Genomic DNA, 18,424 nt, shown 5'->3' on the forward strand with positions numbered 1-18,424 from the left:
TTTTCTGTTGGTATGGGCTCTGATTTTTCCATTCTGGTGAAAGATTGCTCTGTGCTCCATTGCAGAAGCATCATTACCATTTCCTACCCTAAAATCCCTGTCCCAGACCCCAAGTCTAGCATCCTGAAGATGTCCTCTCACCCCTTCTGGAAGTCTCAGTGGCTCCAGGTACCCTCTAGAATTCCTGCTCCTCCCTTTATTTGAGTCCTTCTGTTTCTATTCTGCTTTTCTAGACCTAGAAAAGGTCTAGCACAGTTTTGGACTTTCTGCTAACTTTAGGGTGATCTGATAAAGATAAGAGCAAGGGCATTTAGCTGCCAACAGCCTCTCCTACTGCCACGGGGAGGGGACTTGTATGATCTTATGAGCTTGGATGTCCCTCAAGCAGCTTTGACCAGTATTAGGCACAGATCCCACAAGGAATCCTTGGTAAATCATAGCCTCAGGGTTAATCATTAATCTCCCTGGGACTAGGAAATAACCACGAAATCTGCTTCTGGAAGGCCCAGTGTTCCTACACAGCTACCCCTTCCCCATATACCTGCTGGATGTCTGATTATTTTATACATGTTGATGATTAGCCTGTCCAGTGGACTTTCCCAGGTTAAGCAGCTCACATAATTTGAGGATAACAAGGATTTCCCATAAGCAAATCACAGCATGTTATTACATCTTGCTTGTTATTTTCCCAACAGTGGAAATAAATTTTCATTCTTCCTTTTTAACAAAACCACAACACTAATGATGCATTATGCAAAAAAAAAATACAAACATCTTATGGACATATCCATTTCTCAAACACTTTATTCTGTTCAACAACTCTATTTTCTCTTATCAACTGCCTGTCCTAATCCCATCAGTAAAGGTTCCAGATTTCATCCTCCCTCCTCCCTCTTAATAGATGACCTAACTTCCTATACACTAAGGAAGGTGAAGCCATTAACCAAAAATTCCAACTTCCCTCTCCTCCACTCCTAATGTCTATAATGTGATGACAAATGGGAACCAGGAAGTCCATAGCTCTGCAGAAGAGCCCTGTGTCTTGGCCAAAGAGAAAAGTCCTTCTGAGAAATCTAGAAGTGATCGTTTGGTAGTGGTGAAAGCACAAAGCAACATTATCTGGAAGGGAGAAGGAAAGTCAAAAAAACATTCTTCTTTACCCTTAATAGAGTCATCATTCAGCAAGAGTCTAAGGAAAAGGTGCCACAATGCTCTATGGCGGTGCAATAAGGGATCTCAGAAGGAATCAGGCCGAATTAATTTTACATTCCCTTAAAATTTCTTACATCCTTGCCTTTGCATTCCTATCTCCCAACTTTTCATTCATTCATATGATCAATAACTACTGAAATTTCTATGTGCTAGCACTCATGTAGGTAGTGAAGAAAGCAGTAATCAAAACTAGGGGAGTAAATGAAATAAATAAATATGTGGTATGATAGAAGATGATATTTGCTAGGCAAAAGCAGGGGATGAGGAGTTCTGTCAGAGAGGGGAGTCATTGCAACTATAAATAGGATAGTCAGACAAGCCATTTCTGAAAAGGTGACATGTAAGCCCTGAAGGAAATGGAAGAGTTTGCCATGTGAATATCTGTGAAACCATTATAAGCAGAGGGTAAAGGAAGTGCAAAGACTCTGAGGCAGGAGACAGCCCAACATGCATTCAAGGAACACGGAGAAAAATAGAAATGGGAAAGGATATGGTGATGCAGCAAGGGAGAGGACATTACGGGTATTATTTTTCCCTTCTCTATCCCCTTTGCCTTCCTAACTCAACTGATTCTTCAAGATCTGGCTCAGATGATACTTCCTCCAAGAAGCCTTCTCTGAATATCCCTCTCCAAATTGGATAAGAGTAACCCTTTTCCATGCCCTCATGGCACTCTGAACAATCTTTTCTTAAGGAACTTATACACTGTATTCTGATAACATGTTTTTCAGGTACTTAATAAGTGCTCACAAAACATTTGTTGAAGGAATAAAAGGATGGATGGATGGATGGATGGACGGATGGATAAATGAATGGCTAGATGGAATGAAATGGAAAGTGAATGAAAGTAGTAAAGACACTAATTGAAGCTAACTGGAAAAGAAGTATTGACAATGGAAATGAAAAGGAACAGACAGGTGTTAGAGACATTATTGAAGTAAAATGGCAGTATCTGGCAACTTTATGAATATTAAAGTGGACAAGGAGAAAAAGAACTTTAAATGATCCTACAGGTTCTAGAAACTAAAAGGCTTAGGATGGCCATGTCTGATTTGTTCATCCATTTTAACAGCCCTTTATTGAATTTTTCCTGAATTTCATTCCCTGTGCTAAGTGCTGGTAAGGCGAAGCTAAATAAGTCATGATCTCTCCCATCAAAGGAATATAGAATATGGGCACAAGACCATACAAAGCAAGGCCACAATCCCACTATGCTGAAGTAACATTGTAGGGCACTATTGTACAGCAGTAAATAGTACCTGAAGAACTTTTGACTCCTGAAGTTGGCAGTATGGCATGGCGGAAAGTGTAAGAGCTTTAAAGTCAAGTAATCTTAGATTCCAGATCGGCACCTGAATATAGGAAATCTTGAGAAAACCATTTAAACTCTCTAAGTTTGGCTCTCCTCATTTGCAAACAATGAGACAATAAAACATACTTTGTATGGTTGGTAATAAAATGTAAAGGGATAACATATGGGTAAACAAGTAGCACGATACCTTAGGATACTAGGAGCTTTAGCAATATCATTTGGCTTCCTTCTCACTTGGTCCAAAGTTCAGCAAGTGGCAAGGTTGCACCGTGAATCCCAGGGATTCAAAATTTGCATCAGTCTCACTTTCACATGTGCATTCAGTATCATTCTTACATTTAGTGTCTTCTATATTATAGTCTGTACTGACATTTTAATAATCCTAAGAAAACACCTCCAACTTCAATATCTGGAGACCAAGTTCATTATGAGAGGACAAGAGGGAATAAAGCAGATACCAAATTACTTTTTATATTCAGCATAAAAATAATTTTAGAAGTGTTATACAAACATCTAATGTTCAATTAGACGGGATTCTACAATTACTGAAGTATTTCCATTGAATCATTGGCAAAGTCATCTATAGTAAATCTCTCTCCTCAAAGAGTTCATGCAACCTCTCTCATTGGAACAGTTCTTCTCTGTTATATCTGCAAGTCTAAGTTTCAATACTGAATATTTACATGGTAGTATTACTGAAATTTCAATCATATCTGCCACAGGAGAATTTGGGGAATCAGAATTAAACATATTATTTGAATGTAGATCGAAAAGTTAGGCAGAGGTAATCTCCAGTTAATGCAGAGGACCTTTGTAATAAAAGAACAGAGGAAAATGTGCCTATAGCATAACAAAACCAAGATTTTTGTCTTTTTGCTGTTTCACAAGGAATAGGGTCAAAGAATAAGAGGAATAATACAAACACCTCACACAGGATAGACCAATAAGTTTTCTGGAAAACATTAATTAGTCCAGTGGAAAAGTGTGTTGGCCATCAAGTATTTTAAGAGAAAAATTGGCTTTGGCATTGCCAATGCCAAAGAAAACTGGGAAGTTAATTTTATTCTGTAACCATTGCAACAGAGAAAGAGAGACCTCAGTATAGATATACCTTGACTCAACAAGGTTGAGTTGAAGACAACAACAAGTGATTTACAGCCAAAAATCAGGCTGGGGCTCTGTAGACAGAAAATTATTCAGAGAAAATTCTCAAAGATAAAGAGGATTCTGGCTAAACTGATTTGATAAGACTCTTGCTAAAGACAGGCTAGGATGATCAGACATTGAGGTTGGGGAATGAGGAATCTGATCAGATAGCAAGGGTAAAGAATTTTCACTAAACTGACCCAGCAGGATTCTTGAAAGGTGGACTTAATGGACCAAGGACAGAGTCCAAGAGTGAGGCCTAATCAAAAAGAGGACTTGGAGAAGCATAACTGAAGGTTGGTTAAGGAGAGAGTCTCGGTCACCAACAGAGAGAGATCCAACTGAAGTGAAAGCAACTACCATTCCCGGGGCCCCCCTGACAAAGGGAGTCAGTGGGCCACCAGATAGAGGAAGACTCAGTGCGATCCCACTGGTGCCTGAGGCAGCGGAGTGGTATATCCTAGGAATGACCTGAGCCTGTTATTCCATTACCCCTAAGGAAGGGCAAGAGTGACCCTGAGGGTAGGGCCAGGGACTTTGGAGAGGATTTAAGGAGAGGGCTGATGAGAGGGAATGGGTGGGACTGGAAGAAGTTTATGCATGTGGCTCACCTTCCTGAAGACCTAAAATGAAGCCTGATCCACCCCTCCCCACCCACTGTGAGGGAGTTAGCTCAAAGTCACCACTGATCATTCACTCATCCCCACCCTCAACTCTGCACTGCTTTAGGACACTTAAGCAAGGTCTTCAGTAAAACAGTTGCTTAAACATCATCAGAAATGCATATGCTATCCAGAAAAGAGACACAAGCCTTCAGATCAGAGCGAGTTGTAGGGAAAATACCTGCATACCCCACTGTGGAATGTTACACCACAGTACCAACCAGTGAGGACCACATAGCTGAAAAAATTCTAAATCCCTCTGATTTCTGTACCCACTCCCACAAAGGAGAGGTCTAAAACAAACCCACTGAAGGACCAAAAGGAGAGTCCATCCATGTATTAATTGTTGCTTGTTCCCTACCTGGAAGCTGAAGTTACATAGCACTTTACATACCGTGTGAAAGCATTCCTAGATGGTGTGGAGGGGGAAGAAACTGATGGAAATGAGAGTCTCCCTAAGATTCAGCAGTACAGATGCTCTGAAAACAACTACCAAGGGAGAGATAAAGAAAATATAAGGAGGGTGTTAGTTTGCAAAAGAAAGGATGCAGTGGAGCATCTTTTAAATTATTAACCCACCTTCCTGGTATGGCAATAACTACTGTTGGGGAAATGTAATTAAAAACAATCTCCTGCCCACCCAGAAAAACCTCTCCACAAAAGTAGAAGAAAAAGAAAGCCATTATATTATTGAATAATCATTAAACCAGAATGTGTTGTGCATCACAGGTAAACTAAAGAAACTGCAAAAACAGAAAGAAATCTCATCCATTTATACAGCCAAGAAGATGGAACCCATTCCACACATGTACTCAAGATAGACAATAACTAGTACTCAAGTAAGATGACTTGACAGCAACATTTGTCATACATAGTTCCTCCTAAATCCACCTGATAATTGATGTAGCCACTATATTTGCTAATTGACTTTACCCAGAGGAAAAGTAAGTTTTTTGCATACTTGTGACTGGAAGTAGGTTAGCAACTTGCAGTCAGGTGCACTACTGAAGTTAGGTTCCTACCCTCTCCCAGAGTCTGAGAGATGGGGCACTATCTCCTTGAATGATTCCATTTCAATGAGATAGTTCCCAAGTCCTTGAAGAAAGGATCCCTGGGTTGTAAAACTGGCAGGCCTCTTATTTAGCTTTTAAAAATGCTTACGGACATCTCAAAGCATCAGAGAGAACTCACAAATATAATGTAATTTTTATTTAAAGTAAACGTTCTAAGGAAATTGATAAGTCAGTCTCTTTCCCTTCTGGCACCAGGGGAAACTTTTTCTTTTTGAATTTAACCTTACACTACCTCTTCCTTATTTACCACTGTATTTTCAGTGCCACACACTGGGAATGAGACACTCTTTCCCATGCAGCAATGCACTCAATCATGCAGTAAGCATTAACTCATTCAACATTGTTCTACATACTAGGAAAGGAAAGTAAATGAAACAGACAAAGTCCTGCATTCACAGAGCTTCTATTCTATTGGAAGAAGGCAGGCAAAAAGAAATCATTTTATTTTATGCAAAGTTATGTGTACAGGGTTATCAGAGACAGCGTCTCTGGAATTTGAAAGAATGAGGAACAAGTCACATGGAGGGCACTATGGCAAGGGGGTGTGCAACTTTTACTGGCAATGTAGGTCTAGCCCACAAGGCTTCTCAACCTCAGCAACATTGACATTTGGGGCCAGATAATTCTTTTTTGTGAAGAGTTGTTCTGTGCATTATAGAATTTAGAGCAGCACACCTAGCCTCTACTCACTAGACGCCAGTAGCTCCCTTCTTTCAAGTGTGACAACCAAAAATGCCTCCAGATATTGCCAAATGTTCCTGGCAGGGGAAGGGGACAAAATTACTCCTAGCTGAGAATCACTGGCCTAAGGTGTAACCTTGGGAGTGAGTCTAAGGCAGTGATTTTCCAATTCATGGAATGCAGCTAAAGCAGAACTTAGAAGAAAACAGAGCTTGAAATATGTAGAAAAGGAGAAATAAAATCAATAATCTAAGTACCTAATATGGTCTGGCTGTGTCCCCACCCAAATCTCATCTTGAATTATAGCTCCCATAATTCCCTCATGTTGTGGGAGGGACCAAGTGGGAGATCACTGAATCATGGGGGCAGTTTCCCCCATACTGTGCTTGTGGTAGTGAATAAAAGTCTCATGCAATCTGATGGTTTTATAAGGGAAACCCCTTTTTTTTATTATAGTTTAAGTTCTAGGGTACATGTGCACAACGTGCAGGTTTGTTGCATATGTACTATGTTGGTGTGCTGCACCCATTAACCCATCATTTACATTAGGTATATCTCCTAATGCTATCCCTCCCTGCTCCCCACACCCCACGTGTGTGATGTTCTCCTTCCTGTGTCCAAGTGTTCTCATTGTTCAATTCCCACCCATGAGTGAGAACATGCAGTGTTTGGTTTTCTGTTCTTGCAATAGCTTGCTGAGAATGATGGTTAGGGAAATCCCTTTCACTTGGTTCTCACTCTCTCCTCTTGTCTGCCACCATATGAGACGTGCCTTTTACCTTCCACCATGATTGTGAGGCCTCCTCAACCACAAAGAACTGTAAGTCCATTAAATTTCTTTCTTTTGTAAATTGCCCAGTCTCAGGTGTGTCTTTATCAGCAGCATGAAAACAAACTAATACAGTACCTATCTCAAAAAGCTTGAAAAACAAAAGCACAGTAAACCCAAATCAAATATAAGAAATAAAATAATGATAAGAACAAAAATCAACAAAATGCAAAATAAACATGCAATAGAAAGAAAATCAACAAGCCAAAAGCTAGTCCTCTGAAAAAGCTAATAAGATGTATAAACCCCTAGCAAGAATGATCAAGAAAAAAAGAAAAGGCAAAAATTATTAGTATCATGCATGAAAAAGACCACCACAAATCTTATAAACATTAACACCATAAGAAGATACAATGAACAACCCATGAATATAAAAAATTTGGATGAAATGTGCAATGTAACCACAGGACCAGGCAAAACTTGGACATATACAGTTAGTGATAAATAAACCTGTGCTGTATTAAGCCAGTGAGATTTTAGAATTGTTTGGTATTGTATTACAACCTAGCCTATCCTAACTGACAAACTAATCTCCCCAATACAGGTCTGAACAAAGGTAAGCAGTGAAAACTCTTCCACATTTTCACTTTCTTCCTGTCCCTTTTGCTATATAAGGTAACAAAGTCACAGGTTGGGGAATTTGCATGTGAACATCTTTGTGGGGTGGGGGAGCATTATCTTGTCCACCATACTGGCTGACTCGTCATTATCTCATTTCTCACAGAGAGGAGACTTACAACAATAACACTTGTGAACCTTTGTTCCTGTCTAAGGAAGCATCTCAGTTCTTTGCAAAAGCCTGGCTAGAAGGGAGTTTCTCATTGTCTAGAGAGTGCTGACTCTGGAGGGGTGTCTCCAAAAGAATCTTAACAGGGCCTCCACCCATTTCCCTCTCAACTCCATGTACATTGTACCACTCAAACCTCCCACAGGTGAGAAAGTGAAAGTATGAAAAGTGCAGAACGCCCCCTCTTTGATGTACAACAAGTTAGAAGCAGCCAGAAATAAAACCTCTCATTTTATACACCAGCAAACACATATTTGTTGAATCCCTTCCATCATGCATGCTGGGGTACAGATGAGGTCCCACTGCCATGCAGTTATATTCCAGGGCAGGAGACCTGCTACAGGGAAGCCACGCTTCCCATACTCAAATGCCTTGCTGGGCTATGCAGAGGACTCACATGTGTGAAGCAGTCAAGGGTGAGAATACAGGGAGTGGTGATTATGTTGAGCAGGAGAGTTTCTGCTTGTCTAAAGACATTCAATTCAAAATTGATCTATGGCCACTATGCTTGCCAAAGAAAACAAGCCTGCCACTTAGATCAGCATCCCCAATTCATCATTTACAGGGCTGCCATTCCCAAGGTAAACAGATCAATAAAATAATTTCAGATATTGACACATTTTGTGAGAAAAGTAAGGCAGGCCTATGTGAGGGTAATCACTTAAATGTGGGGGAGGGATGCGCTGGCTTTTCAGGGAAAGCCACCCATTCCAGGACACCACACATCTTTGTCTCTACCAAGAATTTCCAGTGAGGAACTCAGATCTCAGAACAGGCATCTTCTCTGTCCTGTGGTTATAAAATGAAGCAACTCAAAATTCCATTTTGATGTGAAGGGGTATTAGATTAAGAAGAAAAAGTGTCTCTTCTTTGGAAAATCTTATAAACCACAAATAGAGTTGAAAGCATCAGGTTACAGCAAACCTAGGTAGAATCTGACAAGAGACAGTTATCTCAATAGAAAAGTGCTCTTTCATTTTTCGTAATGCATTCCAGAAACCATGTATCACAAGACAGTGTGATCATTTGACTATTCTGGTTTTTGGGTCTAGTATCTGACTTTGATTCTTGTGCTCAACTTAAGTCCCCTGAGTATTCTTTGCATTTTACTCCTTCCAGTAGAAGTGACTTCACATCCTGTCTCATAGCTTTTCTCATGATCCAAGCTATATGTCTTTAATGTTAATGTTTCACACTCACCCTCAGAGAGATGTTTCACATGCCTGGTCATGCCTGGTTGTCAATTACTTTTGAGAGAGTTCTTTCTAGCTCATGACTCTGGCAATCAACAGTGTAATTTGTTGCTGTGTTCTCTGTATATTAGGAAAAGGCAAGTTCTATGTAGAAATCAATGTGTGTGGGAGAAAGTGACATGGGCTTTTAAATGTAAGTGTAGTTACAAGTGTAAGTATAAGTACATGTATTGCCATGGTTGTGGTGGCAGTGCAGGGTTTCTGTGTAGGCAACTCTTATTTATACTGGGTTGATGATAAGACAGCTGGGGACCCATTCGGCCTATTATTTCTCTTTTTGTTCCTAACTGCTCCCTTCAGAGGAGAAGCAAAGATATATAAAATACTGATTAGCCAAGTTAATAAGTTAGAGAAAACTTGGGGAAGAAAACATAGAATAGAAAGGAAGTCAATTGACTTTGGGCATTCGATGATCCATGATAAGGTTAATTGAGTTTTAGGAGTCTATGTTGTTTTAACAGCTTAAGATGTAGGCCTCATAGATGATCTCTTTTGAGGAGAGAAAGTAGATTTCATCTCAGTATTATCTCATGCCATCTGGTAGTGGCTGTTTGGAAGGTTAGGCTGGGACACAAGATCACAAGAGAAAGAGCCTTGAACAAGTAGTAATCTCTGCCATGGGTGTGGGAGGGAAGAAGGTTGACAGTGTGCCCAGCAAGAATTTGCCTTCCCTGACCTAGTCCAATAGCCTCATTTCACAAACTACAAAGCGAGAACCAGGAGAATTGAAATGATTTGTCCAAGGCCTCATAGCTCTGAAGCAGCTCTGGGACTCCCTGGTGTGCTAACTCCATACCAGCATTTTTTGTTGTTGTTGTTGTTGTTGAGACGGAGTTTTGCCCTTGTTGCCCAGGCTGGAGTGCAATGGTACAATCTCAGCTCACTGCAACCTCCACTTCCTGGATTCAAGCAATTCTCCTGCCTCAGCCTCCCGAGTAGCTGGGATTACAGGCATAAACCACCACACCCAGCTAATTTTTGTATTTTTAGTAGAGAAGGGGCTTCTCCTTGCTGATCAAGCTGGTCTCAAACTCCCAACCTCAGGTGGTCTGCCCACCTCAGCCTCCCAAAGTGCTAGGATTACAGGCAGGATCCACTGTACCCAGCCTCTTCCATCACACCACTCTGCTTAGCACCTGGCCCACATACATAAGAATAACACATACTATGGTATAGATAAGGTGAGGCTACAACATGATCGTGGTAGACTAAAAAAGGGTCTCCAAAAGATGTTCATGTTCTAATCCCCAGAACCTGTAACTATGCAACTTGCATGATAAAGGAATCTGCAGACATGATTAAGTTAAGGCTTTTGAGATGGGGGTTATCCTGGATTAGCCAGAAGGACCCAATGTAATCACAAGGGTCCTTACAAGAGAAAAGTAGGAGAGTCAGAGTCAGAGAAGGTGACATGATGATGGAAGGAAGTTGGAATGATATAGGGTCAGGAACCAAGGAATTTGGGCAGCCTCTTGAAGCTAGAAAAACAAAAGGAAATAGATTTTCCCCTAGTGCCTCCAAGGAGAGCTGCTGAGGACTCCTACATGCTCCCCCTTTCTTATTTTTTTGATCCTCCCCAGGACTCGCTCTATTACCCCATTTGCCTAATAAAATAGAATGCATCTCTCAAAAGTCTGCTAAACTACAATATGGTGCCATGAGAATTGCTAAAATGAAAAGAAAAAATATTGTTTGCAAGGAAATGGAGCAACCAGAACCCTCATAGACTGCGACTGGGAGTGTAAGTTAGTACGACCACTTTGGAAAACTATTTGGAAGTATCTATACATCTTAATATACCATAAGAACAAACAATTGCACTCCTGGGTATACATTCAACAAAAATGCATACATACATTCATTAAAGCACATGTACTAGAATTTCATAGCAGAACTATTTGTAACAGTCAGAAACTAAAAATGTCCACCAAACAGTAGGTATGGAGGAATGAATGCATGCATATTCTGACAATGGAATATCATACAATGAGACTGATCTTTACTCATATCTAATAATATAGATGAATATCACAGACATAATGTTTGTCGAAAGAAGCCAGACAGAAAAGTATACATATTGTGCCATTCCTGTTATACAAGGCACTAGTTGCAGGCATCACTGCTATATGCTGTTTAAAGTCAGATAGGTCTTACTTTTGATGGACAGTAACTAGGGAGAAAAATAAGGGATCTTTCTAGGCACCTGGCTTACATGGTATGTTCAACTTGTCAAATTTTATTAAGTGGTACATTTACTATACATGTATATTACATTTCAATCAACCTTTAAAACTAAACTCAATTAAAGCATTCCTCTGGTTTCCTAACCACTCTCTAGGATAAAATTGATTATCCCTTCTTGGTACTTAACTTTATCTTGTGCAGCCTCTGTTATGCCATATGTAATAATTTATTATCAATGTGCCTTCTCTTCTCTTCTAAACTATGAATTCCTTGAAAACTATGGTATTTCTCACTCATTTGAATGTCCAAAGCTTAGCCCATAGTAGTAACTAGAAAATGTTTAAATGTTTGCTGAGTTGAATGAATGAATGAGTTTCTTCTTTTGCAATCACTTCATGCCTGGTCATTTCAACAAACATTTGATCAATAAATACTTGTATGTGATAGACCCTGTGTTAGGTGTTTGGAATAAAAAGATTTTAAAACACAGTTCTTAAACAACCATAAACAAATGCTAGTCAGAGAGTCAAAGAGTTTTAAATTTAAAAAAAAAAAAAAAAAAACAGAAAAAAGGAAAATTCAAGGACTTTCTTTTTACCAGTTGGAAAAAAAAAACATAAAAAAACTACATCGCTGACTTCCTTGGCCATCCAATGGCATTCTCCTTCCTCTCCTTACTATTTTCACATATTTCAGCATATTGGATTACACTTTTCCGGGATTATTTTCCTTCATGTTTCCTTCTCATGTTTATTTTCCGTCATGCTTCCTTCTTAGGATGCTCTATCTATCCTAAACCTTATACTTTCTTAAACCACTGGCCTTTAAGGGCAGGTCTGCTAAGATAGTGTTTCCAATCTTTCCATTTCAGGACACATAGAGAAAGTGATGTTATTTGTACTGCACATTGGGGCAAATGGGAGAGGCTACTTGAGGCCAAAGGTGAGCAGCCCACATGCTCCCTGATGCTCCAGGTCCTGCCTGGGCTCAAAGGATTAAGAAGTCAACATCTTGTTCTCTGCACACCAGTATTTTATACAAAACATAGTGAGAAGCTTGTTGATCTAAGGACATTGATCAGATTATATGACCATAGGGTCAATATCTATTATCATATTGTCCACCCTGGCTCTGATGGCCACACAGGCCAGCAGCCATACTGCCAGTCATTACCCTTGGCCTCTCCCCATTCCAACTAGCCAGCTGATAACACAGACTCAGTTCAGATTCTACCGTTGGAGAGAGAACTATATCTATCTCCTTTGTTTGGAGGCTTTTTTAAAAGTGTCTATTGACAGGTGAAGAATATATGCCCATGAAACAGACACCTTTTCTCGGAAATCTCCTGGCTTCCCATTCTCCTGGACTGTGCCTAATGGAATGAGAGCTGTCAGGACCAAATTTGTACCTCAGAAGTTGTTTGTCTGACAAGTCACTGCTGACTGTGGCAGAAAAGCCTTTCAAATGTTTCCTCCCACGACATGTGGGTTGCAATAGCTAAGCATGTTGTTAAAATAAATATGACAATTTTGAAGAACAAGGACTGCCTTCAAAAGGGATATGGTTAATTCCACTTACCATGCTTGATCTATATTTACCAAAGAGAGCTAGAAATCCTGAGACTAGCTGTAAAGATCCAACCAGCTTGTTGCTTTCATGACCTTGGCTTTTACTGTTGAATTACAAAAGGTGGATAGCTGGGGATAGCAGACTTAGCTATGGTACTGCAAGTGACAGAAACAGGAAGATGTCCAAAGAAATAGAGAACTTAAACAAGAAGCTAAACTGAGGGGCCCTTTGTGGAAAAGAAACTTCAGGGCAGGACTCACTGGGTGGGCAAGGAACCCATTTGTGAGAAATTAGGGGGTGGAAGGGAAGTAATAACCCACATAAATTATTAAAGTCATCATGTGAGCAAGAACAAGGCTGCAAGAAAAGGTGCGAGGCAACACATACCTACACTATGCATTGCTGATAGGCAAAGGGAGCATTTCAGACGGGCTGCTGAGATGAGGTGCCTGAACAGCCCTGTGATGGAAAATGGGCAGAGAAAGTGAAGGGATTAGCCAAACTAACCATGGGGCAACAGTTCTGGAAAGATAGAGAGATGAAGAAAATTATGTGTACTAGAACTCATCTCGTGCAGCTTACTGAATGTGGTTACAAGGAATAATTTGATAACTTCTTGTGAAGGAGGAAGTGGGAGGTGAAATCCCCTTAAAAGCATGCTTGAATAACACCAGATGTTTGTTAAACTGCCTTTTAAAATAGGTGGGTCCAGATGACTGCAGGGGTTTTGATCTGCTGAGTGAGTCTACAAATTTGGGCCAGAGCAGAATTGCTTGGGATGACAGAGAAGCAGCAGAGCTATGCTGTAGAGACCCCGCCTTTCTGCCCTTTTGTCACACATCACTGAGCCACCCTTCTTCATGAGTATGACCAACAACTTATAGGTGGGAGGATCATCTGAAGTCAGGACTTCAAGACCAGAATGGCCAACATGGTGAAACACCATCTCTACTAAAAATACAAAAATTAGCTGGGCGTGGTGGCATGTGCCTGTAACCCCAGCTACTCAGGAGGCTGAGACAGGAGAATCGCTTGAACCTGGAAGGCAGAGGTTGCAGTGAGCCAAGATCGCACCACTGCACTCTAGCCTGGGTGACAGAGCAAGACTCCATCTCAAAAAAACAGAATGCATAGGTACCACTTTCTTTTCCAAACAAATAGATAACAAAAGTTTAATTGTTAAAAGGATGGTTGAGACACATATTTACCATGTGACCAGAGGACTGATTCTTACTTTCCTTGGGTCTATGGACTCACTGTTGTGAATTTGATTAAGCTACAAACCTACTCATCAGAAAACTGGCCCCAAAAGCAAAAGTTTACATATAATTTCTGGAGATTCACAAATACTCCAAAATCTATTTAAGGATCCTAAATTAAAAGCTCTAACTATAGAAAGATTTGACATGCCTAGTGGCTAGGTAGCTATAACAATTCATGCTGGATATCTGGATACAATCCTAGAACTCTATCTTGATCAGTTCTAAGAGGGACATATAAAGGAATTCCTCTAATATGTGGTGAACATGTCCATTAGCACTCTTGGAGTATCTTCTCATATACCATGAGGAAATTCAGTCTTCTTGGGCTTAATTTCTATGTAAGCATGAGAATGGCAAATAAATTAAATACTAAATTACTAGTTTTATCTTAGCATCAATACATTCCTGTTCTATTTAGAAAAGCAATTTTGAGAGTTTATAACAAACAAAGCCTTTGTTAACAGGTATCAGGGGAACCTGCCCCCAATATTTCAATGTAGGTTCTATTTTCCATAAGTGTCAGCTGGCTGAGAAATAAAGAGAAAGAGTACAAAGAGGAATTTTGCAGCTGGGCCTCTGGGGGTGACATCACATATCAGTAGGACCGTGATGCCCACCTGAGCCACAAAACCAGCAAGTTTTTATGAAGGATTTTAAAAGAGTAGGGGGTGTATGAACAGGGAGTATGTCACAAAGATCATATGCATCAAAGGGCAAAAGGCAGAATGAAGATCACATGCTTCTGAGGAAACAGGACAAGGGCAAAATCAGAAGTACTGATAAGGGTCTATATTCAGCTGTGCACGTACTGACTTGATAAACATCTTAAACAACAGAAAACAAGGTTCAAGAGCAGAGAACCAGTGTGATCACAAATTTACCAGGGTGGAGTTTTTCCCCACCCTAATAAGCCTGAGGGTACTGCAGGAGACAAGGGCATATTTCAGTCTTTATCTCAACCGCATAAGCAGACACTCCCAGAGCAGCCGTTTATAGACCTCCCCCCAGGAATGCATTCCTTCTCCAGGGTATTAATTATTACTATTCCTTGCTAGGAAAAGAATTTAGCAATATCTTCCCTACTTGCAAGTCCGTTTATAGGCTCTCTGCAAGAAGAAAAATATGGCTCTATTTTGCCTGACCCCGCAGGCAGTCAGACCTTATGGTTGTCTTCCCTTGTTCCCTGAAAATCGCTATTATTCTGTTCTTTTTCAAGGTGCACTGATTTCATATTGTTCAAACACACGTTTTACAATCAATTTGTACAGTTAACACAATTATCACAATGGTCCTGAGGTGACATACATCCTCAGCTTATGAAGATGACAGAATTAAGAGATTCAAATAAGACAGGCATAAGAAATTATAAAAGTATTATTTGGGAACTGATAAATGTCCATGAAATCTTGACAATTTATATTCCTCTGCCGTGGCTCCAGCCGGTCCCTCAGTTCAGGTTCCCTGACTTCCCCCAATAAAGAGGCTGTTAAGGAAAGTTTCAGTGCTTTCTTTTTTTAAAAAAATTGCTTTATTGACTTCAGTAGCAAATTTATAAAATGTTAACATGGCTTCATCTAGTTGAAATTATGATTCACATCAACATGCTAACAACGTGTGTACAGTTCATGTTGCACTCATACTATATGCCTTCTTATTTGTGTTCCAGAAGAATGGCTGTTGCTCTTTCCTTCTTCATCCAGAGTCTTTTTGGTAGCTTTTAATTCTTTCTTCTACTTCTTTACCTTCTGTTTCTCCAGCTCAGTTTGGTATTTTCAAACTTTAGTTATTTGGTTGCCTTTTGCCTCCATCTTTTCCACTAATGCCTCCAATTCACATACTAAATTGTCTTTCAGTTCAACAGTTGGCAACTCCTGGGTAAGTTTTGCAAGCCGCTGATGATTACAGCTCCTGTGTCCAAATTCATCTGTAAACTCTGTAAGACTTCTGACAACTCCTCATTAATGCTGTCAGAGGAGGGAGGTATTACTGACAACTTCTTACTTTTAACACTCATGAAGATACTTGCTTTGCCAAGGGAACACTAATGACCAATCATTGCACAAAGCTTTACTGTGTTTCTTCATTAGATGCAATGCAAGACAAGCTGAACACTGGCTGCCACAGCATAGCTAAGACTTGTGGACTTCCCAGCTACAAACGGCACATCACCCAAGCATAATCTATAACGTACTGGTGCACCAAAATAGTTCCTAGAACTTAGTTTTTCTTGTGGTTTTGACTTTTTAAAAAATTCTTCTTGCACTGGGAAAATGTGGACTTGCCTTATCTTCAATGATAAGTCTATTTGTTTCTAGACCAGTCTGTAACTTAGCTGCCTTAGTTTGTACGTGTTTCCTTTCCTGTTCTTCTTCAGAGAGTTTTGCTTCCAACTCTTACATTTTTCTTTCTGCAAGGGCCTGCACTGTGGAAAGTTTGTTATACTCCCATTCAAAAAGATCCAATTTTTCAAGTTGGCTGCAAACATGTCTTTGATTGTGTTCCCATTCTCTTTCTAGGGAAACCTGTTACTCTAAGACAGATGTCTTCTCCATTTCTGCATGCTTTATCATATTTCACATGTATTCCAATTGTTTTTCTAAAAGAGTATATTTATTTTCTGCAGTTATCAACTGAGATATCAATTCTTGATTGTGCTTTGATTCTTCATTCTTTGAATTCTCCCTTTCCTGTATATCTTCATCCAGTACTTTCTTGGATTCAACTGTTTCTCTAGACAAGGTTTTTACACTTTCTTCTTCTGGAATCCTTTTAAGTTCCAAGCATCAAATCTTACTTTGAAGATTCTTAAGAGCAGAAAATATATCTCTGCTGTTGCTTTCTAGATAGGCAAGTATAGTCTTATTTGGGGAGTGTCATAGATGACTATTAAGGAAAGGCTTATCAGATGGATATACTACATATGGAGATGAAGAATGCTGAACTGTACTTCCTTGAGGCCTTGATGATTCAGCTAAGATGTTCGAGAACTGAGAACCAGAAGCAGCAGAGACCAACGCCACCCACGGAGCCTCCACAGGTCCGAGACAGTCTGAGTTCTCATACTCTCCTTCACAACTCAGGAGTTGCCCACCAGGGGTGATCCTAAGTTGAACCCCTGATGGAAAAGGGGAAAGGTGCTAGTGCTGGGCTTAGAAAATCGGGCCACACACTGGTGCCACTTTCTTAGTCTGTTGGGGACAACCACGTAACTCAATCTGGCCTTAATCATAAATTTTGTGACCATGTGAAAGCCAACCATTTTTTGAAGGACAATTTGGTAATAAATAACAGACATTTTTAAACCCAAAGCCTTTGATATAGAAATTTAATTCCTAGGAATCTGATGTCCAGAAACACTCATAAATGTGTACAAAGATATTTTTATGGATTTCAGTTTAGCATTGTTTATAATAAGAAAAAAATAAAAATATCCTAAATGTCTATCTATAGAGGATTAATTTAATTATACTAGATCTATATTTTGCATTAAGAAGAATAGATATATATATATATATGTACTGATGTGGAAAGGGGTTCATAACATATTGTTCAAAGAAAAAGAAAAAAGTAAGTATTTTATCATCTTGTTTTTGTTATAAGTTAATTTTTTAACTGTAAATGGATATACTTGTACATATATGTAGGGGTGTATGTGTATATATACACATTTATATATATATATATTCACAGATGTAAATTTGTATATGCATAGAAAAAGTGTGAAGAAAAAAACTCACACCAAATAATAAGCAATGGTTTCCTCTGGTAAACTGGATGGTATTTTTGCTATGTTACTTCTGTATTATAATTTTTAAATAATTTGAACTACCTTTGTAATTTTAAAAATCAACAAAAATACTTCTTAAGGGAGTTGAAACTTGTTGCACGTATTTTGTTATCCAATCAGGATTGCATTACAATTAAACTAATTATATTGCTTTAAAGTGTAAGAAAACTGTGTTTGGTATTCTTCAGTCTCTCCCACTCTACAACAAATATAGGGAAATGGGAACATCACATCACTATTATACCACTAACTGTTCAAGGGGATCTAAATGTCATATCAGGCAGGGCTGTAGTCAACTTTATACAAGTTGCTATTTTAATTACACAATTTTAAGAAAAAAGAATATAAAATTATCAATATAAAATCAGGTATAAGGCTAAATATTTAAAAAAAGAAATCACAAAAAAATAAGTTCAAGAAAGCTAACAAGCCAGGCATAATAGCTCATGCCTCTAACCCCAGCTACTTGGGAGGCTGAGCCCAGGTACTGAGGCTGCAATGAGTTATGATGGCACTGCTGCACTCCAGCCTGGGAAACAGTGTGAGACCCTGTCTCAGAAAAAAAAAAAACAGAAAAAAAAGAATGCATCATTCTCAGGTGAGAAGTCACTTGGCAAAAAAGAAAAAAAAACACAAGAAAGCCAACAAACACAACAATGACATAATC

The 18,424-nt window shown here is 39.4% G+C and overlaps 1 protein-coding gene and 1 pseudogene across 10 annotated transcripts in view; both read right to left on the bottom strand.

Moving 5' to 3' along the window:
• Positions 1 to 18,424, bottom strand: part of TNFSF4 (TNF superfamily member 4) — a 277,633-nt gene that overhangs the window by 160,902 nt on the left and 98,307 nt on the right. The window lies entirely within an intron of this gene.
• LOC135968756 (centrosomal protein of 57 kDa pseudogene) overlaps positions 1 to 18,424 on the bottom strand; it is a 23,519-nt pseudogene continuing 5,095 nt past the window's right edge.

This window comes from Macaca fascicularis, chromosome 1 (genome assembly GCF_037993035.2).
Source record: "Macaca fascicularis isolate 582-1 chromosome 1, T2T-MFA8v1.1".
Classification (NCBI taxonomy): Eukaryota; Metazoa; Chordata; class Mammalia; order Primates; family Cercopithecidae; genus Macaca; species Macaca fascicularis.